We start from the raw sequence: 21,660 nt of genomic DNA on the forward strand, positions 1-21,660 counted from the left end.
GTCTCCGTTACTGTTTTGGTGGATATTGGCATCCTGAGGTAACGTAGAAATTGCCTCATGTTTACTGACAACCAGTTAATTCTCAAACAAACTGATACGGTATGTGAGAGATGTATTTATACAACATCACTGGAGGCAAAGCTCTCACATAAGAGTACTCCTAATATCAATAAGCTTGTCAGTTGTAATACTCATGCTGCACCCATCACACAAAATTCAAAGCAGACATATAGACCTACATATCCTGAGACACTTAAATGTAACCTTCCTAAACCCCAAAGACATCCTAGACAAAGTACACATAAAAATACCCTCAGCAGCCATGAATGCACTCTTTCAAAACAACACCCACATCAACACATAGAGCTACATCTCATGGAACTTCTATCTCTAAGCCCATAAGGCAAGTTACCACACAATCCAACATTCTAGTAATTGGAGACTCCATTGTGAGACATACTGATGTTCCTTTCACCAGGTTGAGTAAGGGGAAAGTTACAGTCAGTTGCTTATCAGGGGCTAGGATTCGCCACATTACACATGCACACAGGTCATTGGATCCCAATTACCAATATGACTCATTCATAATCCATGTGGGAGTAAATGACCTGCAACATACCTCCCAGGACTATATGAAGAAAGACATCATAGAGCTTTCGGAATATGTGTCTCAGGCTGGTATGAGCCTAGCATTAAGCAGCATTTTACCTTCTCCAGGAATGATGTCACAATATGAACAAAAGATGATTGACTTGAATAATTGGCTTACTTTCTGGTGTCATTCTAAGGGAGTGCAATATTTGCCAGCATGGAAGGAGATGGTCAACAGACCATGATGCTTTGCCAGGGATGGTCTGTTCCTCTCCCCTCTAGGCTTTCGAATATTAGCTAAAACAATGTCTTTCCCGACAGTGCCTTTTTAGGCAATGCCAAACTGAAAGTACTTCCGACATAGCAAATCAAAACCAAGAAAATCTAAAGGTATTACTGCTCAATGCTAGGAGCCTAAACAAAAAACTCCACTACCTGGAAGCTCTCTGTACACTAGATAATGCTGATGTCTGTGTGGTCTCAGATACCTGGTTTAAAGCCACGCACAGCACATCAACAGTGCAGGGTTATAATGCCTTCCACACATTTAGACCAGCATCTTCACAGGCAGGGACTAAAGGTGGCAGTATCTCTATTTTCATCAAAAATAAAAATACTTCAAGGTTGGTCAAACAGGACAATGCACTTGAGCTGCTCCATGTTCAAATACCATAGGTAAAATCCAATACCACTTCCTTGCAAGCTATAGGTCCCCTCTATGACCCAGGAAACCCATAACATGTATTTAAACTTATTAGAAACACTAAGCATCCAACCCAATACCATATTCATGGGTGACTTTAATTATCCCACTATTAACTTGGAATCCCATATGACATCAAACATGCACAGAGATTCATGGATTTTGTAAACACAAACTCCCTGGACCAGATAGTCAATCCACCAACTAGGGGTGCAGCCATACTGGATCTGGTCTTCACTAATATGGGAGAAAACTGCACACCCTCTACTGTAATACCTTCCCTGGTAAGGTCAGACCACAAAATGGTCTCCTTTGAAGTAAAAATAAAACCTGGACCCCCAGCTAAACCAGGAATATTCAGGAACTATTCTAAGGCTAACCTCCTGCTATTAAGTGAGAACCTGGCAAAATTTCAACCCGCTATAAACCCTGAGAACACTTCTGCCTATGCAGAACTGTTCACAGAAACCCTGTACAAAGCATGTTAATAGCTGCATAGAGGCAGCTGTATCCACCAGGAAGAAGTACAGAGCTAACTCAAAAAACAATCACCCTGGTGGAATCACAAAATCAATCAGATGTATAACAAGAGGAAGAAAATCATGGCAAAAATTAGGAGGTGCAGCACCCAGCAGGATAAAAACACTCTCATTAAACTAAACACACAGCTCAGAGGACAAATAAAGTCTACTAGAGCCAAATTTGAGGTATGTTTGGCCTGCCAGGCCAAGGACAACCCCAAAGCATTCTTTAGCTATAGCCAGAACTTCAAAGGCAATGCTCAATTGTGTGCAGTGCTCATTGTAAATGGAGTCACCTATACTAAGCCAAAATATATAGAAAACCTCCTGGCTGATAAATTCAGCTTCAACTTTACTCCTCTTTTCCCCTAATTCTTCCCTTAGGAAATATCATCAAGTATAACTCCCCTACTATCACTAGGGAACAGGTCCTGAATGCTCTCTCTTTGACCAAGAACTCTGCATCAATGGGCCCAGACATTTTCCCAAGATGCCTTCTAAATAGCATGAAACATGACCTATCAGTGCCTCTGGAATTACTATATAACTCTAGCCTCCAAACAGGCTGTGTGCATCAAGAATGGAGAAAGGCAACAGTCATCCCTCTGCACAAAGGTGGGCCATCTACAGACCCTGAAACTACAGACCCATAAGTCTCACTAGTCTTATATGTAAAGTCATGGCAAGAATTATCATGGAGATGATCAACAGAGATATAGTAAACCTCCAGACACTGGACCCAACCTAGTTTGGTTTTGTAAAGAGCAGATCATGCCTACTCAACCTGGTGGACTTCTTTGAGGTCACCAAAGCAATGGATGAGGGCAAAATCATTCACACTGCCTACCTTGACCTGGCCAAAGCATTTGACACAATTCCCCACTCGGGCATTGTTGACAAACTCAAGAGGCTTGGTACAAACCCGTATGTCACCCAGTGCCAGTGGATAGCCAACATAGACAGGACCCAGGAAGTTAGAATTGGGGAGTCCACCTCTACAAAGAGGCCAGTCACAAGTAGAGTCCCTCAGGGACCAGCCCTTGGACTGCTCCTTTTTGACATTTACTTTTCAGAAGTCAAGGCTTATGTCAGTGATCTCTGGCTGACTAAATCTGCAGATGATTGCAAATTAGGAGCTGTCATTGAATTTCACAGACACAAATGTTCTCTAGGAGGGGCTGACACACAACAACTACTGATGTCAGAGCCATGAACTAAAATCAGATGCCAAGAAATGCATAATAGTATCCTTTGGGAAGTCATCCATCCCTCCCTGGTAACTATCTTATTGACAACACACCTCTTAGAGTTGACCCAGGAGTCAAGGACTTAGGGACAGACATAGATAGTAATCTAGCCTTTGATCATCATGTGTCTACAATGGTGAGGAAATCATTCTATGTTGCGCAACTTATAAACAAAGGTATGGCATCTAAGTCCAAGGAAGTCATTGTTCCACTGTATTTGGCATTCATCAGACCTATCATTGAGTACAATGCCCCCTTTGGTATGTACCTAAGCAGGCATATCCAACAACTGGAATGTCCACAGAGGTTCCTCACTAAAAGAAAAAAGGGCATAAGTAATATGTCCTATGCAGACCACCTCAAGGCCCTATTCCTTATTCTGTCTCCTACAGGCTTTTGAGGAGAGATCTATGCCTGGCATACAGGGCATTGTCAGACACCACTCTGATGGACCTCCTGCACGTCCACAAAACAAACAGTACCAGAATTACCAGTTCTAAAGACTTAAACTTTTTCTGTGATATAAATAGGACCTGCTGGAGAGATACATAGGTATGTAACCCTGAGACTACCCCATCTGTGGAACAGGCTCCCCTTCCATGTGAAGCAGAGTTCATCCTTAATCCAGTTCAAGTACAATTTGGGCAACTGGATTGGAAACTGGAAATTCATCCCTGGTTTTTCACATATGTATCTGATGTAAACAGGTAGCCTGTAAATAGTTCAACTCCCAGGCCCATGCTTACACTTATCAAGGGTATCAGAACTCGTCAGAGATTTGGGATACATGGCTAGGCTTAAAAAGGCCCTTGTAATAGCTAGCCTCATAAACACCAATAATCTATGAGCCTATTTTAGAAGGATCACCCATCCTAGAGGTTCTGGCTAGTGGATTTGAGTCTCATGCCTCTACTTTCCCACTTGGAATATCCTCTCCTTCAAAAATGATATAAAAGTCACTGTAAGCAGGGACATACATGGTACCATCTAACTCAACTACATGGGGGAGCCTTCAGCTTGGCAGAACATGTCTTCATCCACTCATATGAACGCCTCCAAATGTGTTTGGCAAAAATCTTATATCTCTGAAGGATGTGGGCTATAAAAGTTTCATTACTGAAACATGTACACTCAAGCCACCCTAAGATACTGAATGCCATAGTCATATGCAGCACCTCATCACATTCTTTGTTACTTGCTTTTCTTTGCATTTCTTCAAGGGTACATCTGTAGCAATGTTTGAACTGGGATGATGGCGATAGCCTGGGTCAAGGACAAGCATTATCGTTTTTTTTAGATAGAAGGGAACCTTCCCTTCAAAACTTAGCTTCTTGAGAATAAAGCTCTGAAGATGCTACATGATAAACAACTTGCTCCGGGCCTGGACAAAATAAGCAGTAGCTATAGTAATTACATAGAACTGGCCTTTTACATGAAAATTTGTTTTTAGAGCAGACATACTCTCTATAACTGTAATCAGTCACCTGACCCCACTCTTAAGGAATATTGAATAATCTTAGAAAGTCAGAAAGTTTTTTTTTCACAGTGTGATAATTATCTGTATTCCACTGTGAAAGAGGCCAATAGTGGTAGACTACAGAGGCAAGCACATGGTTCAGGTGATGCTAAACGTGGCAAAGAAGAACTAAAGATGGAACATGCAGATACTGGTTTCCAGGGAATATGATGATATCCCTATGGGATTGGGATCTCTCCAAACTGGAAGGGAAAGGATGCTAAGCTGTGTAAATCTGACCAGATGCTAGATCTTCTGCAGCAGAAATCCCACTAGTTAGTAGTACACAAAAGCTGATCCACACAATAACATGGTTACCTCTATTATGCACTCCCTTTGGAGAAAATCAGCTCAAAAGCTAATAAACAAAAAGGTCAGTAAATTGAAAATTACTAAAATAGAAAGCACTTACCTGAAAGTATCCTTCTGCCCACATGATTTCATTTTTATTTATGAAAAGTTGTTTTGGAAGAGCATGAGGGTTAATGCTACCAACTTTGACACAGTTTATAATGCCTTCATTTGATATGCGCATATTCATAATATCATATGAGGCTATCTGATCACCATTTACATCAAAGAATATCTCCTCACCAGCTTTGTTCTTAAAATAGACATTTTTTACAAAGTGCAGCAACTAGAACAGCAAATGTGGTAAATCAGTGTATAGTCTAAACTAAAAATACTTATTTCTTTCAGACAAATTCTATTTTCAACATCTAAATCGGGAACAATGGTGAAAATATTGCAAATTAAGTTTCAAATAAGGAAAAAAGTTTCCTCTTGAAATATCCTATTTTTAACAGATGATACAAATAAAAAGTTCTAATTTTGGCATTCATTTTCTGATCTTGTCTAGACTTCTGAAATCTGACATCAGCTCATTGCCTTTCATTTCTACTGCATCTTTTCTCTGTCCAGTCAAGTTTAGTTTATACCCTGGCAAGCCTAAGTAGAGCCATTTAGTGGCGAAGCCCCATCCAACCCTGAATACAGATGGACACTTTATAGACTGTCACTCTAACAGCATTAGTTTAGTTTAATACCAGGTATTGAGTCCCTTTGCCTGCTAGGGAGTCCAGACAGACAAGTTTGACAGACTGGCACATTCATCGTAGTGTCCATGTCAGTCAAGCCAAGCATTTCATCTAAACCCCCATGAACCTGGTCATTCAATGGTACCTAGCACCTGAACCAGCATGAGAAGTGCTCACTGCCAACATTCCTCCTTAAATGTGATAACATCTAGTACACAATGCTGTACAACTACCATCATCATACCTACAATTTCATTTTTTTGTTTTCTTCACATTGACCATTTTTGGGTAGAATTACTTATCCACACTGCATTGCACAAATTCTTGAGCTGCCTGTTTATTTTTCTTTTTTTACTACTTTTATCTGATGTATTTCATTTTTACTATCTTCATCAGATATACTTCACTTCATTACAGTCCTTGTAGCCTGTTTGCGTGCTTCCTTGGCTAATGTGTCAGTAGTTTTCATTCATATGTTAGCTGATTATGTCTTCACATGAATATGTTGCAGCTTTATTATTACAGAATATGTTTAACTAAGGACTTGCATAGTTAGACCATCCCTGTCATCAGAGCATACTTCAACATGTCATGTTATAATGAATTAGCATTACAAAAATGTGATTTAAAATATTGTAACTGAAACATTGTGACCACAGAATAAAAATACACAATGTCCTAAGCTTTAACTTGCATAAAACTAATTTTATAGAGTGGTAGTACCACTTGGAAAAATCTAACATGGGGACTCTGTGTCTAAACTCAGTCTCCATACACATCAGAGAGAAATTAATAAAGGAAATTCACCTTTTTCTTACTCTGATATGCCTGATATAAGAGATAGTACCATGCAGCACATGCAACAAGATTAGCAGCCAGAGTACTGATGTAGTCCAAGAAAAAGTAAAACGACATCGTCAGTGACATTATATGCAACAAATCTGTGTTCCAGAACATAACATGTTTAAGATATGCACATCTGCATTCAATGTTATATCATTTACCATCTAATTATCTGCCTTTCTGCTCCAATGACCCAGGTGACATCTTGCCTTATGGGCAGTTGGGAGTTTTCCCATTTTGATACGTTTCCTGAGCTAATTTCTGGGCTTGCCACAACTTAATATGAATGTAGTTTAGATCTCATCTCTGAAGACATAACACTTTTTTGAAGGTATTCAGCAACTAGTGACAAAGGTATTAGGGATGCATGAAAATCTGTAAGAAAGTCTCAACACACTCCACAGGTGTTCAGTGCTACCATTCTTCTCACACTGTTATTTAAGCATTACTGAGGGGATAGATACACTCCTGAATGTACAATATGAGTGCACACATGTGTATACCTATCCTGACACCTATCCAATGCTGCACTGGCGACTTCTGCAAGTTATGCATGCCTTTATTAGTACTAGGGATAAAACCATTTCTTCATACACTTGGAGGAGGGATAAAAACATTTCTTCATACACCTGGAGGAGAGATCACTGTCTTCTTTCCGCCTTTCCCATCCACTGATCCCAGTCATTAATTTAATATCAGTGACATGCATCACACCAGAATACAGTGCCTCTGTGTTAGTGGGCAGGTATTCCCAATCCATAGACTTAATTGTGGCAAAGTAAGATATCCTTAGCCTCCAAAATAAATTGATCACTGACCTAAACCAAGACAAAGCTTAAAAAAGTAAACCCACTCCTCAGTTATCTTTATAGTTCCATCAAAAGGTATGGTGTACATTATCCTTACCTTATAATTAATGCACTTCTATGTTAATTTCCTTGCAGGGTTAGATTCCATTCATGAAAATATATGCATTAATTTGCTTTATTTAGCTGGTTCTTACTAACATATTTTGTGTCTGCTCTATCCTGATGTCTACCTTCCAATCTGTGGTCATGAAAAATGGTTAAATGGAAGACAAAAATATATTACTACTGATTGCACACTACAACCTGAAAAGTTACAAATATGCAATATTTGCACTCAATGCTTTAGAAATCTTTGAGCATGCTCATGTCGTATCGTCAACTGATTGGAAATTTCAAACTTATTAGACCCACATGTCACTACTTTTGCTAATGACAATGCCTTACTACCTGTTAAAATATTTACAGATGCTAAACAAGGATTCCTTTTCTAACCTTACCTCTAGTATCTTATTTGAGACATTTTTATAGTCCACCTGAAATCACCTACAAATATCTGGGATTAACCTTGATGGTAAAAACCAACACTTCATTTGTGAATGGACTTTGTTATAGCTGGGAAATCCCATTATCTTCAATATTCCAGATCTTCGATATTTTAGCTCATTCTTAATCAACAAACTTAAGTTAGATAAATCTACTTTATGACAATTTGGAAATATAAATTACTCGAACACCCTTCATTAAAAATAAATTCTGTTGCTGACTTTAAATATTACAGGTGACAGTAAGTCATTCACGTGGTGGAGTTTCATGTACAGAGTGATTCACACCATGGAGAGAGATGTGCAAATCACTTGGTACTTAAAACACACTACAGTAAAGGACTGCATTTTGGGGGAGCTGCTGTCATACTGCTAATTGGCTCAAGCTCAAGATAGACTAACAGCAGACGAGCTTAGACTATATGCCTTTATTTGCATTTTTTTCTGTCCAGAATGTGGCTGTCATCGACTCCACAGTAAAGTCAATGAAAGAAAGAGAAGATGAATACAAGCGTTTGTCAAAGTTGTCGAGATCGCAAGGTGACCATATTCTTCTTTTTCTAACTGGATGCAGTGACAACTGGGGTAAAACTCCACAGGCTGGTTAATGTTGATGGGCTTCATCTGACTTGTGAGAAAATATTTGGAAATTCATATGGCCCAAACTGGTGTTCAACTCATCAGTCAGGATACTAATTAATATGAATATAAATCTTAGGAATATTCTCCTAAAGTAACATTTACGATATTGACTACAATCTTTAGTTAGATTAAGAAATTAATTATGATTTATCTGGAATTTTAAAGCAGTACCAGCTCAACCATTTCAAATTGATTAATGGCAAAGAGTAGGTTAAAGTTATTTTGTTTTAGGCTGTGTTATCTTGTAAGCAGATTCATAAAAACCTTTATAACTGTTACCGACCATTCAATTCAATAGCTGATCCCTTTATGGAACCTGAGATGAAACTAACCACCACAAGGCTTTATAACTCAGTAATGTACAGTCTTAGAAACTATTTTAAAATTAAACTCTGGGCAGATTTGGAGAAATGTTTAAGATTCAAGTTTCAGTTTAGTTTCCCATATTTAAACAGATTCTAAGTAACCCCAACACTGATTTAACTGATACAATGCTGTCATTTCTGTTACTTTATAAAATTAAATTGAAGTTGCATGGGATTTCTTTAACAATGGTAAGTTAATTTTCTTACAAGTTTTTACTGAAGATAGAAATTAAACACTTCAGATGTATTAATTCATGTAGAACTGCAGTTTGTAATTTGCATTTGCCTCAAAAGAATCTGAGAAACATAACATAATTGAAAAATGTCTCTTCTAGTCTCCAATCAAGCATATTATTCACATATACAGGCTACATTAAGAATTCAGATAGATGCGAAATATAGGCCACCTAGCACTGTCAGAATATCTAAATATCTAAACAAAAAAGATCATTAAACTTGACTGGCTTATTATTTTGCAGACTACTACTTACATTCTTTTAGCTAAATTAGTTTATATTCCATTTATGATAAATCACAGCATTCATATTATACCAGTCACATTAACATTTTAAGGCCTACATATTTCAACTTTCTGCTTAGCTTTCAAGTCTAATTCTAATATTCTTTGCGGTTGTAATGTCAATATAAAAGAAACAAAAGGTCATTAGTTCAAGGCAGACACATCTGCTGCATTTAAATATATAGTCATCTTTATTTCAAGCCAACGCCTTATTGATTAAATGATATGTGGTTAAAAACTGAACTACTAGAGATAATGTATCTTACTGATGATGGAAACACTTGCAAAGAAATGTTTGAAATCAGTTAAAATATAATTTATATACTTCAATTACTTAATTCAAGTGCATGAAGGAATTTCATGTATTTAATTAAATGTATAGCTTAGAAATATAGTTTCAGTAGTCTCATTTTCTTCTCCTGAAAAGAACATTATTTTAAATTGTAGTCTATTAAGATTACTTATTGTAAAGAGATTATAATTAATTATTTCTTTACTTCTACATTTTTTCAAAAACTATTTTTGTTTTGCTAATTTTCTCTATTGCATTTAAATATTTGTTTTTTTTCTCTGTTTAAAAAACTAATGAACTACAATCACTGATAAAAGCTTAGAATGCTAAGCCTATCCTTTACCCACTAAAGATAAGTTTGAAATTTTACTTCTCTGGAATAATTTAAAAACCTACACTCCCATTTGTCAAGAAATGTGTCCTCTTGATGGGCTGCTAAGCCATCTAACATTAAGGAATATAATGGGCAGCTTTTCTCAGTGGTTCTGCTGAAACTGTGGACAAACACAATCATTTGCTCCTTATACAGAATTTGACAGAGGAAACACCTTTGAACCAGCAGAAATGGTGCAATGCTGTGTTTTGTGCAAATACAGAAATGTCACAGGTACCTGTTAGGATCTACTTGAGTAGATTGAAATTCCACATTACTGAAACTCACTTTATCGAGACAAAAATCAGCGAAACCTGAATTTACCGAATATTCACGTATCACAAGAAATTTAACAGGGTATGGAGGCAATTAACCAACATGTGGAAATTTGGCCTTTTCCCCACTATAGTGTGATCCCAGAGTTGGTATATATATATATATATATATATATATATATATATATATATATATATATATATATATATATATAGATAGATAGATAGGGAGGGGATGGGGGATGGGTGGGTCTATATTATAACATCGGAGTCTTAAAACTTCGAATGTTATAATATCCAACCCTATGCACCGACCACTGAAAATAGCGAAGCTGCAGAATATCGAATACTTTCCTAGGGAAAGTATTCGGTGGGCCGTTTCTGCAGCTTCGCTATTTCTTCAACTGTGGAGCGAAGGTTACGGACCGGGTTAAGGTAAGTGTGTGAACAGATCAGGTTAAGGTGAGTGTGTGATAGTTAGGGACTTTAGGGTTAGGGAGTGGGTAAGGTGAGTGTGCAATAGGGACCTTAGTGTTAGGGAGTGGGTAAGGTGAGTGTGTGATAGGATCTTTAGGGTTAGGGAGCGGGTAAGGTGAGTGTGCGATAGGGACTTTAGGGTTAGGGAGCGGGTAAAGTGAGTGTGCGATAGGGACTTTAGGGATGGGGAGCGGGTAAGGTGAGTCTGCGATAGGGACTTTAGGGTTAGGGAGCAGGTAAGGTGAGTGTGCAATAGTTAGGGACCTTAATGTTAGGGAGTGGGTAAGGTGAGTGTGCAGTAGTTACGGACCTTAGGGTTAGGGTTGGGTTAAGGTAAGTGGATAGCTAGTAGTGTATGTATGGTTTAGTGTAGGGTTTTGTAAAGTGTATGTGTGTGGATTATTTATTTTGGTGTGTTGTCTTGTGTGTATGTTTGTCGGAACAGCAATTTTTTTCCCTGGGAAAAAATTTGCTATTCTGAGTGTTCGATGTTATAGTCTTTCAGTTGAAATGGTTTGATATTATAACATTCCAAGTTTTAAGACTTCAATGTTATAACATAGACCCATGGTGGGTTTGACATACTGCGGTTTGTTTTTAGCTTTAATGTTGGCCAAGTGCCTTCATACCCTGGTAAAGTTTCAGATGATGTGAACATTCAGTAAATTCAGGTTTCATTGATTTCTTCTTGATAAAGTGAGTTTTGGTAATGTGGAATTTCAGTCTACTAAAGTAGACCCACTTACTGATGTGTACTCTTCAAACATCTGGATTGACAGATTAAATGCAGCAAAATGTTGAGTATATGTAAGATTCTAAGTATAGATCTAAAATCTGTGATGTCACATGAAAAGGAACGACCAGGAAGGCAAACTCTTTCACTCCATTCCATCAGGAAAAGTTGTCACATTTCAACTGTATAATTGTTTTTATTGCACGTATTAATATTTCATAATTTAAATGTGTTATTTAATTGAAAAAATATAATACTATATATTTTCATACATTCTAAAAAAAGAATGTTGTATACACATGGTTAAAATGAACATAGTAACACAGCAAGAAAATCAGTTCAGGCACATAATGCTCTGATTTTGGAATAACTATCCCAATAAACTTTATAACTTTCCATTGATCTGTTTTAAAAAACAAGTTTGTATTAGAAAAATACAGTCTTCTCTAGGAGGTGTTTCTAGGAAATAAACCAATCTAAACTCAATGTGTAAGAGTGTTTGTGTGTGTGTGTGTGTGTGTGTGTGTGTGTGTGTGTGTGTGTGTGTGTGTGTGTGTGTGTGTGTGTGTGTGTGTGCGCGTGTGTGTGTGTGTGTGTATGTGTGTGTGCGCCCGAGCGTGCGCGCGCACGTGCTCGTGTGTATGCGTGTGTAATGTTATATAATGTATGCAGAGAAACAGGAGGACAAACAAGCAGATTTTTCACAAAGTAAATTATTTGCAAACAATAACAATGTACCTGCCATGGTTGAAAATCCAAAATATCTATATTTGAAACATTCGTTTGTTGCTGTTTGTTGGATAACATATTCTGCAGGGCATGTGCCAGAGAATACACTGCATTATAAGCTTTGTAGGCATGTCTGTAGTTCAGTATATCAAAAAGTGACCCACTTAAATCAGATACATTCTCATCACCTCTACAGAGTGGCATCCCACTGTCCATTTTAGTATTTATTTCACTGCGATTGCTCTTGTCACCTTGCCACACACACTCAAATGCTTTCTCCCAGAAGGAGTTAACGAATGTGTCATGAGCAAAGAATGATACTTGGAGACCTTGAAGATATTCTTTGAACCCAGATAGGACTCTTGCATGGTGGGAGAACCTTAATGTCCCATTTAATGTTACCCACATCTCATGTTTTGAATATTCCTGTGATGCAGCACATTCTAAAGTAAAGATCCATACTTTCCCACTGATGTTATATACTGAAATTGCATCAATAAATGGAATGGCTACCCATTCAGTAATATAGATCACAACAACATTTGCAGATGACTTTTTAATGACATCAATAATCTGTAGAATTTTAGGCTGATAATCACTTTCAGGAATCTTCTCGTGGAAGGCAATGCAGCCTTCACTCCTAATGATCTCTTGGGCCAACCTCTGGCTGCCTGTCTCTCCAAATTCATCACTTGAGGCAACAATTCCAACCCAAGTCCATCCAAAGTAGGAAAGTAAGTGAGCAAGACTAAGTGACCTTAGACTGTTATTGGGAACTGTCCTCAGAAATGAAGGAAACTCACGTTTGTCACTTAGCAGAACAGTTTCAGCACCATGGCTAATCTTTTAAAGAAATGTTAGCATTCAGATTTAGTTCAGATACATTTCAATATATGTGGATAACATCAAAACTAGTACATTTCATTGTATGCATTTGAGTATATATGTGAATATACTGGAGAATATGGAGTTAGGCATTTTAATGAATTCTGGGGTAGACAAAGCCACACAAATTATAAATATGTATTTGAGCTGCTTGAATGAGCTTAATATCCCATACAGTGCATGCATTCTATACTTTTAATGACTGCAAGAATATTTCATGGTGAAAGAAAAGTTTAAATATTAATTTCTTATATTGCCATTTTATGTATGTGGTTACTCATTTTAATGGGCACATGTTTGTTGCAAATGCATGATTCTGTATGTGGGTATATGTACCATGCACTGTAAAATTGTCAGCAAAATCATGTTTATTATCATTCTGCTGCATTGGTAGATCCTATTAATATTTGAGGTGACTTCCAAGGATATACATAAAAAAAATGATAAAAATGCATTGGCAATCTATTACAGAAAGTATTTCAAACTTGTTGCATAACTTAAAGTATTTGTGTGTACGATAGATACAATGCAGTAAATGTGGTTCTGCTGAAGATGGATTGTGTAATTAAGATTTTTAAACTGTTGCAGCATAAAACAGAAATACAATGATCAGCAAATGCAGATCAGATACTTAATGTCAGTAGAAGTGACAGCTTCACAACAGTCAGCTGTTAAGTACTCATATGTTCATAGGATGATATTAGGCTATTGGGCCGGAGGCCCTTATAGAATTTCACCCTTGTTCCCTCAAAGTCAGCACCTGTTTTCCCTGTCCAGCAGGGACACAGGTGGGATCCCAGGGGTATATTTTCTGTTTATTATCCAGTCATCCAGGTTCCTCCTAAAGAGGGCTAGAGAGGTACTCTGCTTGACATGGAGAAGGAGTCTATTACACAAATGGGGGAGTCTTTGGGACACAAATCTATCCTGCCAACAAGTTCTATTAATGTCACAGACCAGGTTAAGGCCTTTCATGTGGGTTGCATGAGTAGAGTTTGTCTTACGGATATGCAGCAACTCCATCAAGGCTGGGTCTGAAAAAGCCTTGTGTGCCAGACACAGGTCACCTCTGAGCAGACTGTATGAGACTGAATAGAGGGACAGGGCTTTTAGCCTAAATGTATAGGATAGGTGTTTGAGAACCTGGATTTTCCTGTTCAGGAACCTCTGTGGTCTCTCCAACTGCTGCATGTGTTTGGCAAGGTACATGCCGAAGGGAGCATTGTACTCAATAATGGGTCTGATAAGGGAGGAGTACAGGGATATTATGACCTCCTTTTTCCTGGATGAAATACCCTTATTTATGAGGTGGGCCATGTAGAAAGCCTTCCATACAATGGATACAATGTGGTGGTCAAAAGTCAGGTTGCTATCAATCTGGGTGCCCATGTCCTTTATGACTGATTGCATGCTTAGTACATTGTTATTAATGTGATAATTAGTAGGGATGACATTTTCCCCAAAGGGGATAATGATGCATTTCTTGGCATTCAGTTTGAGACCAAGTTTCTGGAACCAGTCATTAATTTAGGTAAAGCCCTCTTGGAGGATGTTCACATCACTAGTGGAATTTAAGACAGTGCCCAGCTTGCAGTCATCTGCAAACTTGGTCAGCCACAGACCACTGGTTTTGGCTTGCACCTCAGAAAAGTATATCCCAAATAGTAAAGACCCCAAGACCGATTCTTGGGGTACACCGCTTGTTATGGGTCTACTACTAGAGGTGGCTTCGCCTACTTTGACTGAATGGGTTCTATCAGTGAGCCAGTTAGGTACTTATCTGGTAAAATACAGGTTGATACCTAGCTCGGAAAGTTTATCTATTATGCCCAAGTGGGAAAAGTGTCAAAGGGTTTGGCTAGGTCAAGGTAGGCAGTGTGCACCATCTTCCCCTTGTCCATGGCTTTGGTGACTGTTTCAAAGAAGTCGACTAAGTTTAACAGGCATGATCTCCCTTTCACAAAACCAAACTGTGTGGGGTCAAGCATTTGGAGTTTGCCAATGTCCTTGTTTATATATCCATGATAATGCATTCCATGGCCTTGCAGATCAGGCTAGTTAGGCAGATGGGCCTATAATTGCCTGGTTCAGTGGATGCTCCACCTTTGTGTAGAGGGATGACAGTGGCTATCCTCCATTCAACTGGGATGAAGCTGGTGCTCAGGCTTTGGTTGAATAGGATGTCTAATAAAGCTGAGAGCTTATGCCTGAGTTCATGTAGGATACAGCCAGGAATGTTATCGGGTCCTATGGAGACTGTATTTTTTTTGCCTTTGAGAGGGCATTAAGGACCTGCTCCCTGGTGATGAGGGGAGGGGTGCAGGTGCTGGGGGTGTCCTGATTTACTGATGGGGGGACAGGGGGCTGAAGTTTTTACAGAACCTTTCTGCCAGCAGGTTGGCTATATCTATGGTGTTTGTATATGTGGTGTTATTGACTACAAGTTCAGAGCAGATTTGGGTGTTGCCTTCGAGATTGTGGACATATGTGAAGAAGTCCTAGTGATTGTCCCTGTTGGATGTGGCCAATTTGGACTCAAAGTTAGCCTTAGAGGATTTCACCAGTGACCTTATTTGTTTGTTTAGACAAAGGAGAGATTACTTCCAACTTGGCACCTACTCCTTCTTGGCCCTGGGCAGCAATTTTTTCCTTTTATTATAGAGTCTGTTTATTGCTGCTGTCCACCAGACAGGTTTATTCTTCCTTGGGAAGATGATTTGGTCCTGTCAGGTATTGCTGAGTCCATACAGCTATATAGGTGCTCATATAGTTTTTTGGTGTAGGCTTGGACATTAGTGCTGGTTCCAACTGAATGGATGGTGGCCGTGAAGCTGATTATACCTGCCCTGAGGAGACTGTAGTCAGCTTTGGAAAAGTTTTTTCTTTTGAACCTGATTGGGGGGGGGCAGGGGAGATGGTGACTTCAACAGTGATCACTTTATGGTCAGATCTTACCAAAGAGGATGACACTAAGAGTGCAACAGTGACTACTCATCTTGGTTTGGACCAGGTCCAGGATATTTTCACCTCTCGTAGGGATGTCACCTAGCTGATCCAAAGCATTAGCATTGACAAAGTCGAGAAATCTCTTGGCATTCATGTTTGGGCTAGAATAGGTCTTCCACTTTATGGTTGGGTAGTTAAAGTCACCCAGGATCAGGGTAGAGTGTTGAATCTTGATGGATTCAAGTAAGTTCAGATAGGTGGAGTAAGTATCCTGAGTCATGGCTGGGGGTCTGTAGCTAGTTTTGATTTGAATAGCTGTTTTGTCAACAGTTAACTACACTTGGAGTGTTTTCTGTGTGTCATACCGTTTGACCAGCCTGGAGGTGTGTATCTTTGATAAATATTGAAACTCCACCTCTTTTGGCTTTTTAGCCCTCCTTTTGGGGTCTGAAAATATGATAGGATGAGTAGCCTGGTAAGACTGGGGTGCTCTCCACAGATTTAAACCATGTTTCAGTGACTGCACAAATGTTAGCATCCTCCAGGGCAAGGAATGCTTGCAATGAGTGCAGTTTCATGCTAAGACTCCTAGCGTTTAGCAGCGTGACCTTTAAATTTTGTTTATAAGAATTTTTCATGTTGGTAATTTTCTGCTCATGACTTTGCCTAAAAAAAGCACTATGGGGAGGCAAGAGCCTTTGTCAGAATCCTAAAGCCCAGGGGAGACAGATGAAGGCCATCTCTGGAAAAGCATTGTGGTCTGTCGATCATGTCCTCCCAGGCTGTCAGGTACTGGAACCCCTTGGAATGACACCAGAAACTAAGCCAATTGTTAAAGTCAGTCATTTTCTGTTTGTATTGAGGTATCATTCTGGGTGATGATAGGATGCTGCTTAAGGCTAGGGACGTACCTGCTGGGACACATATTCAGTGAGCTCAATCATGTCTCTCATCATATAGTCCAGAGAGGTACATTGTTCAGTGACATATCCTCTTCAGATCCAACCTGCTTCTGTTCATAGGTGAATACTATGTTAACTGCACTGAAAGGCCATTTTAAGCCTAGCCAATAACCCAAAGTTAGAACCAAACCCTGTACCTTGTGTCTATAAGGTACAAACCTTAACCATAATCCTTCATCTGTTGCTCCTCCACATGGTGAACCATTGGTCCATCATGCCGCAAAATTACTTTTGTCAGATTTTCCACCATTTCCTGATCCTTCCTTGCTATGCAACATTCACTGGACTTTTATGCCTATCATATAGAAGGCTCCAGAACATTGCTGTGTGGTATATCATTTTAAGACACATCCTGCACTGCCTGTGCACCCCTGGGAACCAGTCTATCTGTGTGTTGGAGTTTCCACACTAAACCCTTCACTTTGCAGATGGCCCATCACTTAATTTTCTATTTGCTTAATATTTATTTCACTTTTTTTTTTACATTCCCCATTTGAGATTTTTTATTCTGTCATTTGTCACATAGTCTATCTTTGCCTGTATTTCTGTTCAAAGTTCTTTGGAACTGCTTTTTTGTATTGATTAGTCTGGCTTTCTTCTTTGCATAAATATTGCATCATATCAGATGTTTCTTTCCACTATGTCCATATTTCAGTTTATATCTTTCAAAAAGCTTTGCATTTTACTCTCTTCATACTGCCTTTGTCATCTTGTTTTCTCAGAGCCTGAGTGATTCTTTATTTGCTATTATTTTCCTTCTTTTTTTGTATTAAGGAACTGAAACTTATGTGTAGCTTTTGACAGTTTTTCTTATGCAAGTATTTTCATTCCTCTATTTTTTCTTACCTTCATATCCTCTGTCTGGAAGTTCAGAGCTTCTTGCAAAATAGTAACACTTCATAATTTCTTCCTTATCGTCAGCAATTCAATTTGTGTCTCTGTCCATCTAGCATGGCCTATCCATTTTTCCAGCTTTTATGGATTGCTACTTCTATCATGGGGAATTTTTCCCCTGAAACTGGTCTAACCCTGTGGGAAGAATGTTTCCATGTCCTGAGGATTATGCTCTGCCTTTTTTTCAGTCTTAGCACCAGTGCGTACACCAGGGGTGAGCACCTTTTTATCCAGAGACCTGTGCACATAGCCTTCCTCCAATTTTTGACTTATCTTACTCTTTGATATATAAAATACAGTCTATATATCAGTGTTGATTGACTGAGACTTTGTAAAAACAGGGTCTACCACGTGAAAGTACTCACCAACACTTGCAGATGAATTCAGTTCCAGCAATACTACCCTCTTTTTCTGCTGATTTCATCTCTCCATTCAAACCCTTGGCTTTAAGGTAGCAGTGGTAAGAAGTAATATGGAAGAAACTGAGCCTGTCTCAAAAGAAATAAAAGAAAAGACCTCCACAAAGGGAAATATAACGTTGGTATGGTAGAAAAATTGCTTGTGAGAAGGAAAGATGGTTAGTAGAAAGGACAGCATCAGAAGAAAGCTGTGAGAAGCTGTACAAAACCTAGATTTGCTTTTGCCCCATTAGCAATGCAACAAGGATGAGCTGTATGAAAAAGCTGTATTCATTTGTTCTGTAAAGCTGCAGGAATATAAAAATACTGCGAGAAAATCTGTACAAAACAATTTAATATAAATATACAGCAAAATGTAAATGGAAAATGCAAAGAAATTGCACAAGAAATGTAAATGCTTTTCAAGAAAAAAGAATGCCATCATTCCAATACTTCAAAACATAAGACATATTTGTGTCTTTTAGCAGCTACTTCTACCATTAAATGCATTAACTCATATAGTTAGCACTCTCTAGAAGATCTGCTGTTAGGAGTTTGAATTTTGATCATAAAAGGAAGCAGGAGTCATGTTTGATCAATACCAAGAGTTTTCTGTATGCTCAACAATGCAGAAATTAATTTATTTGACAGGCAGATTCAAGGGGCAGCCCATTCAAGATTTTCCTTTCTTTTTATGTTCATGTGTTACCTTTAGACAGATTGAAACTGAAGATATGCATAGTCAGTGCTACAACTTCATTCACTAAACTTCATATAACACTTACTGTATCCAGTATTTAATGAAAAGAAACTAAAGACACCTGTGATTAGTGTTACACATCCATTCATTCTAGGTCTTTATTCATAAAGCAGTTATTTACTAAAGTAAACTTTTATGAATTAAGTCAATGAATGAATGAAGTTTGAAATTTTATTTCTCTGGAATAAAGTTTGCGGTTACTAAAATGACTGTGCTCCCTTATCGTTGATTCATTTCAAGACACCCATCCAGATTCTAGTCCAGCAACAATTTGTCTTTGTTGACAGAGGAAGTCCAGCTGAGCAGAATGCATTTTTAGCAGAGGCCTGGGGAATAAAGCTCCATCACAGTGCATTTATATTAAGTGAATTTCAGACAGCTCTCAATAAAAAAGTGTTACATTTTCTTAAAAAAGCAAACTGTTCAAAGACAGGTGTATACAGTAAAGTATTTACGTCAACCTGTATAAATCTATACATTTCTGGTAGTTCTAAAGTCTTGTAGGAAGTAAGTGGATTTATATTGTAGAAGAGAAAATATTGTTATGATATTTAGTGTTATATTTCAGTACAGAAAGGTTTGTAGAAAGTTCAAGAAATATAATGAAGAGCATTTTCCATCCAGTTGGAAGCAGCCAGTTGATGCTTTCCTCTGGGAGTACTGCATGGAGTTTTATAGTTATAATGGACTGAAAAGGAGGGAAGTAGCAGTCTTCCCTCCAGAACTGAAGTTATATTTATGGATGTGCCTGGTAAGTTTTTGTACTTAATTGATGTAAGTCAGTGCTACATAGATTACAGTTATATTTAGTCAGCACTAGAGTCAGAACAAGTTCATTTTTTAATTCTGTTTAAACCCTTATATGTTAAATTCCTCTGTATAATTTATTGTCTGCATATTTTATTCTTACACTGAAATTCCTAATTCCATTAAGAAAAGAATTTTAATTTAATCAATTTCAAAAGCTTATGGCTGGTAGCTTATTAATATATTTAGGGCTATATGCACTAAAGGGTTGAATTTGACTTGCTGTCAGTTGTTGGCCTGTACCCTTAAAGTGAGAGAAATAGAGAAAGAGAAACTGCTCACCTAAACTATAAGATATCCACTCATAGCTGGGTAATTTTCATTAGCGGTGCAGTAATTGTGCCCTTGGTGTAGTATACTAGTCTAGCTGGTGGCAGTTGACTTCTCCTGAGTAAGGAGTTTATGACACAGAACTGCATTTTAGCCTCTTCCAGAAATCATTACATTTGTTGGTATTTCTATATGTTCACTAGTTGCAGCAAAGATAATGTTAGTAAGCCAACACTGCAATGCACATGATTCAAATAACTGGCTAAGTTCCTAGGAAGGCAGTGTTTATAAACCTGCCCTACAACTGTTCATTTCAACCAGTAATTGGATATGGGTTATTTTGATTATAGCCCAAGACAGCAATGTTCACTTATATGCTCATAAGACCAAACATCTCACATATATCATTATTTGTGTTAAGTATGTAAACATATTGGACACAAATGTTCCTTTTCAGAGATGACCTCAGAGTACTGTCCAGTTAAGTAACTTGCCCAGAATCGCACAGTGGGCAAATGGACACTGACAGAATAAAATCCTGGAGTGTAGGAAGTACCTCATTACAACTCATTTTTATCTTAGACAGTGGTGTGGATAAAAAATATCTGCCCCCTTCCTTTTACAACTGTTATTAGAAGTTCCTTGGGTATACTGAGCAATGAGGAAAGGAACTACAGCCTATGTTCCCTGATAGAGGGGGAGAATGATGATGCAGAAGCAGAAGCTGAAACACTGAATGAGATTTTCATGTCAGCATTTACAGAAAAGAAACTTAGAGTGGTAGGACAGGTAGTGGGAGAGGACAATAAATGGACTAACAGGGCAGTGACCACAGGTTTACAGGGACTCCACTAGCTGATGGAAGAAAATGTGCAAGATCAGATCAGGATGAAGTGACACCTATGTGCATCAATTGATTAGACGGAAAGCTAGCAGACCTATTACTCAGACTCTGCAATCTCTCCTGAAAAAAGTAGCAATACCAATGCAATGGACTCCCAAAACTGTGATGACCTGCCAGAGTTATGTATGGAAGTTAGGCAACTGCATGTCAGTCTGCCTCACATTCATCCAATTAAGATTATGTAGAGAAATCCGAAACACGGATTGCTGCTGGTCCCTCAAAGCTCTTTATTTAAATCCTTAATGAACCAACTAATAAACTCACAACAAAAGCACAAATTCAAAGGTCAAGCAAACAAAAGCACAAATTAAAAAGTTCAAGCAAGACCTTATGCACCCATGTGTTTGTAATGTTATCCTTCAAAACCAATTAGCTAAACATACTAACGTTAGGCTCATAGATGTCATGGAAAGAGTAAGACTCAAAGGTTGACTATATCACTCTGTTAATACCAATTGGAAATATTGATTTTTGCAATTTATTTTCAGTGAGTTGTAATGTGAGTTGAGCTTCATTGTGTTACACTTCAACAATCTTGGAAAGGATACATTTTTTAAACATAAATGACCAGAATGAGGTGGTGTGTTTGGAGATGCATGGCTATATAAATGCTTTAAAA

The sequence above is a fragment of the Protopterus annectens genome, chromosome 4.part0 (genome assembly GCF_019279795.1).
Source record: "Protopterus annectens isolate FY-2018-M chromosome 4.part0, PAN1.0, whole genome shotgun sequence".
NCBI classification, from domain to species: Eukaryota; Metazoa; Chordata; order Ceratodontiformes; family Protopteridae; genus Protopterus; species Protopterus annectens.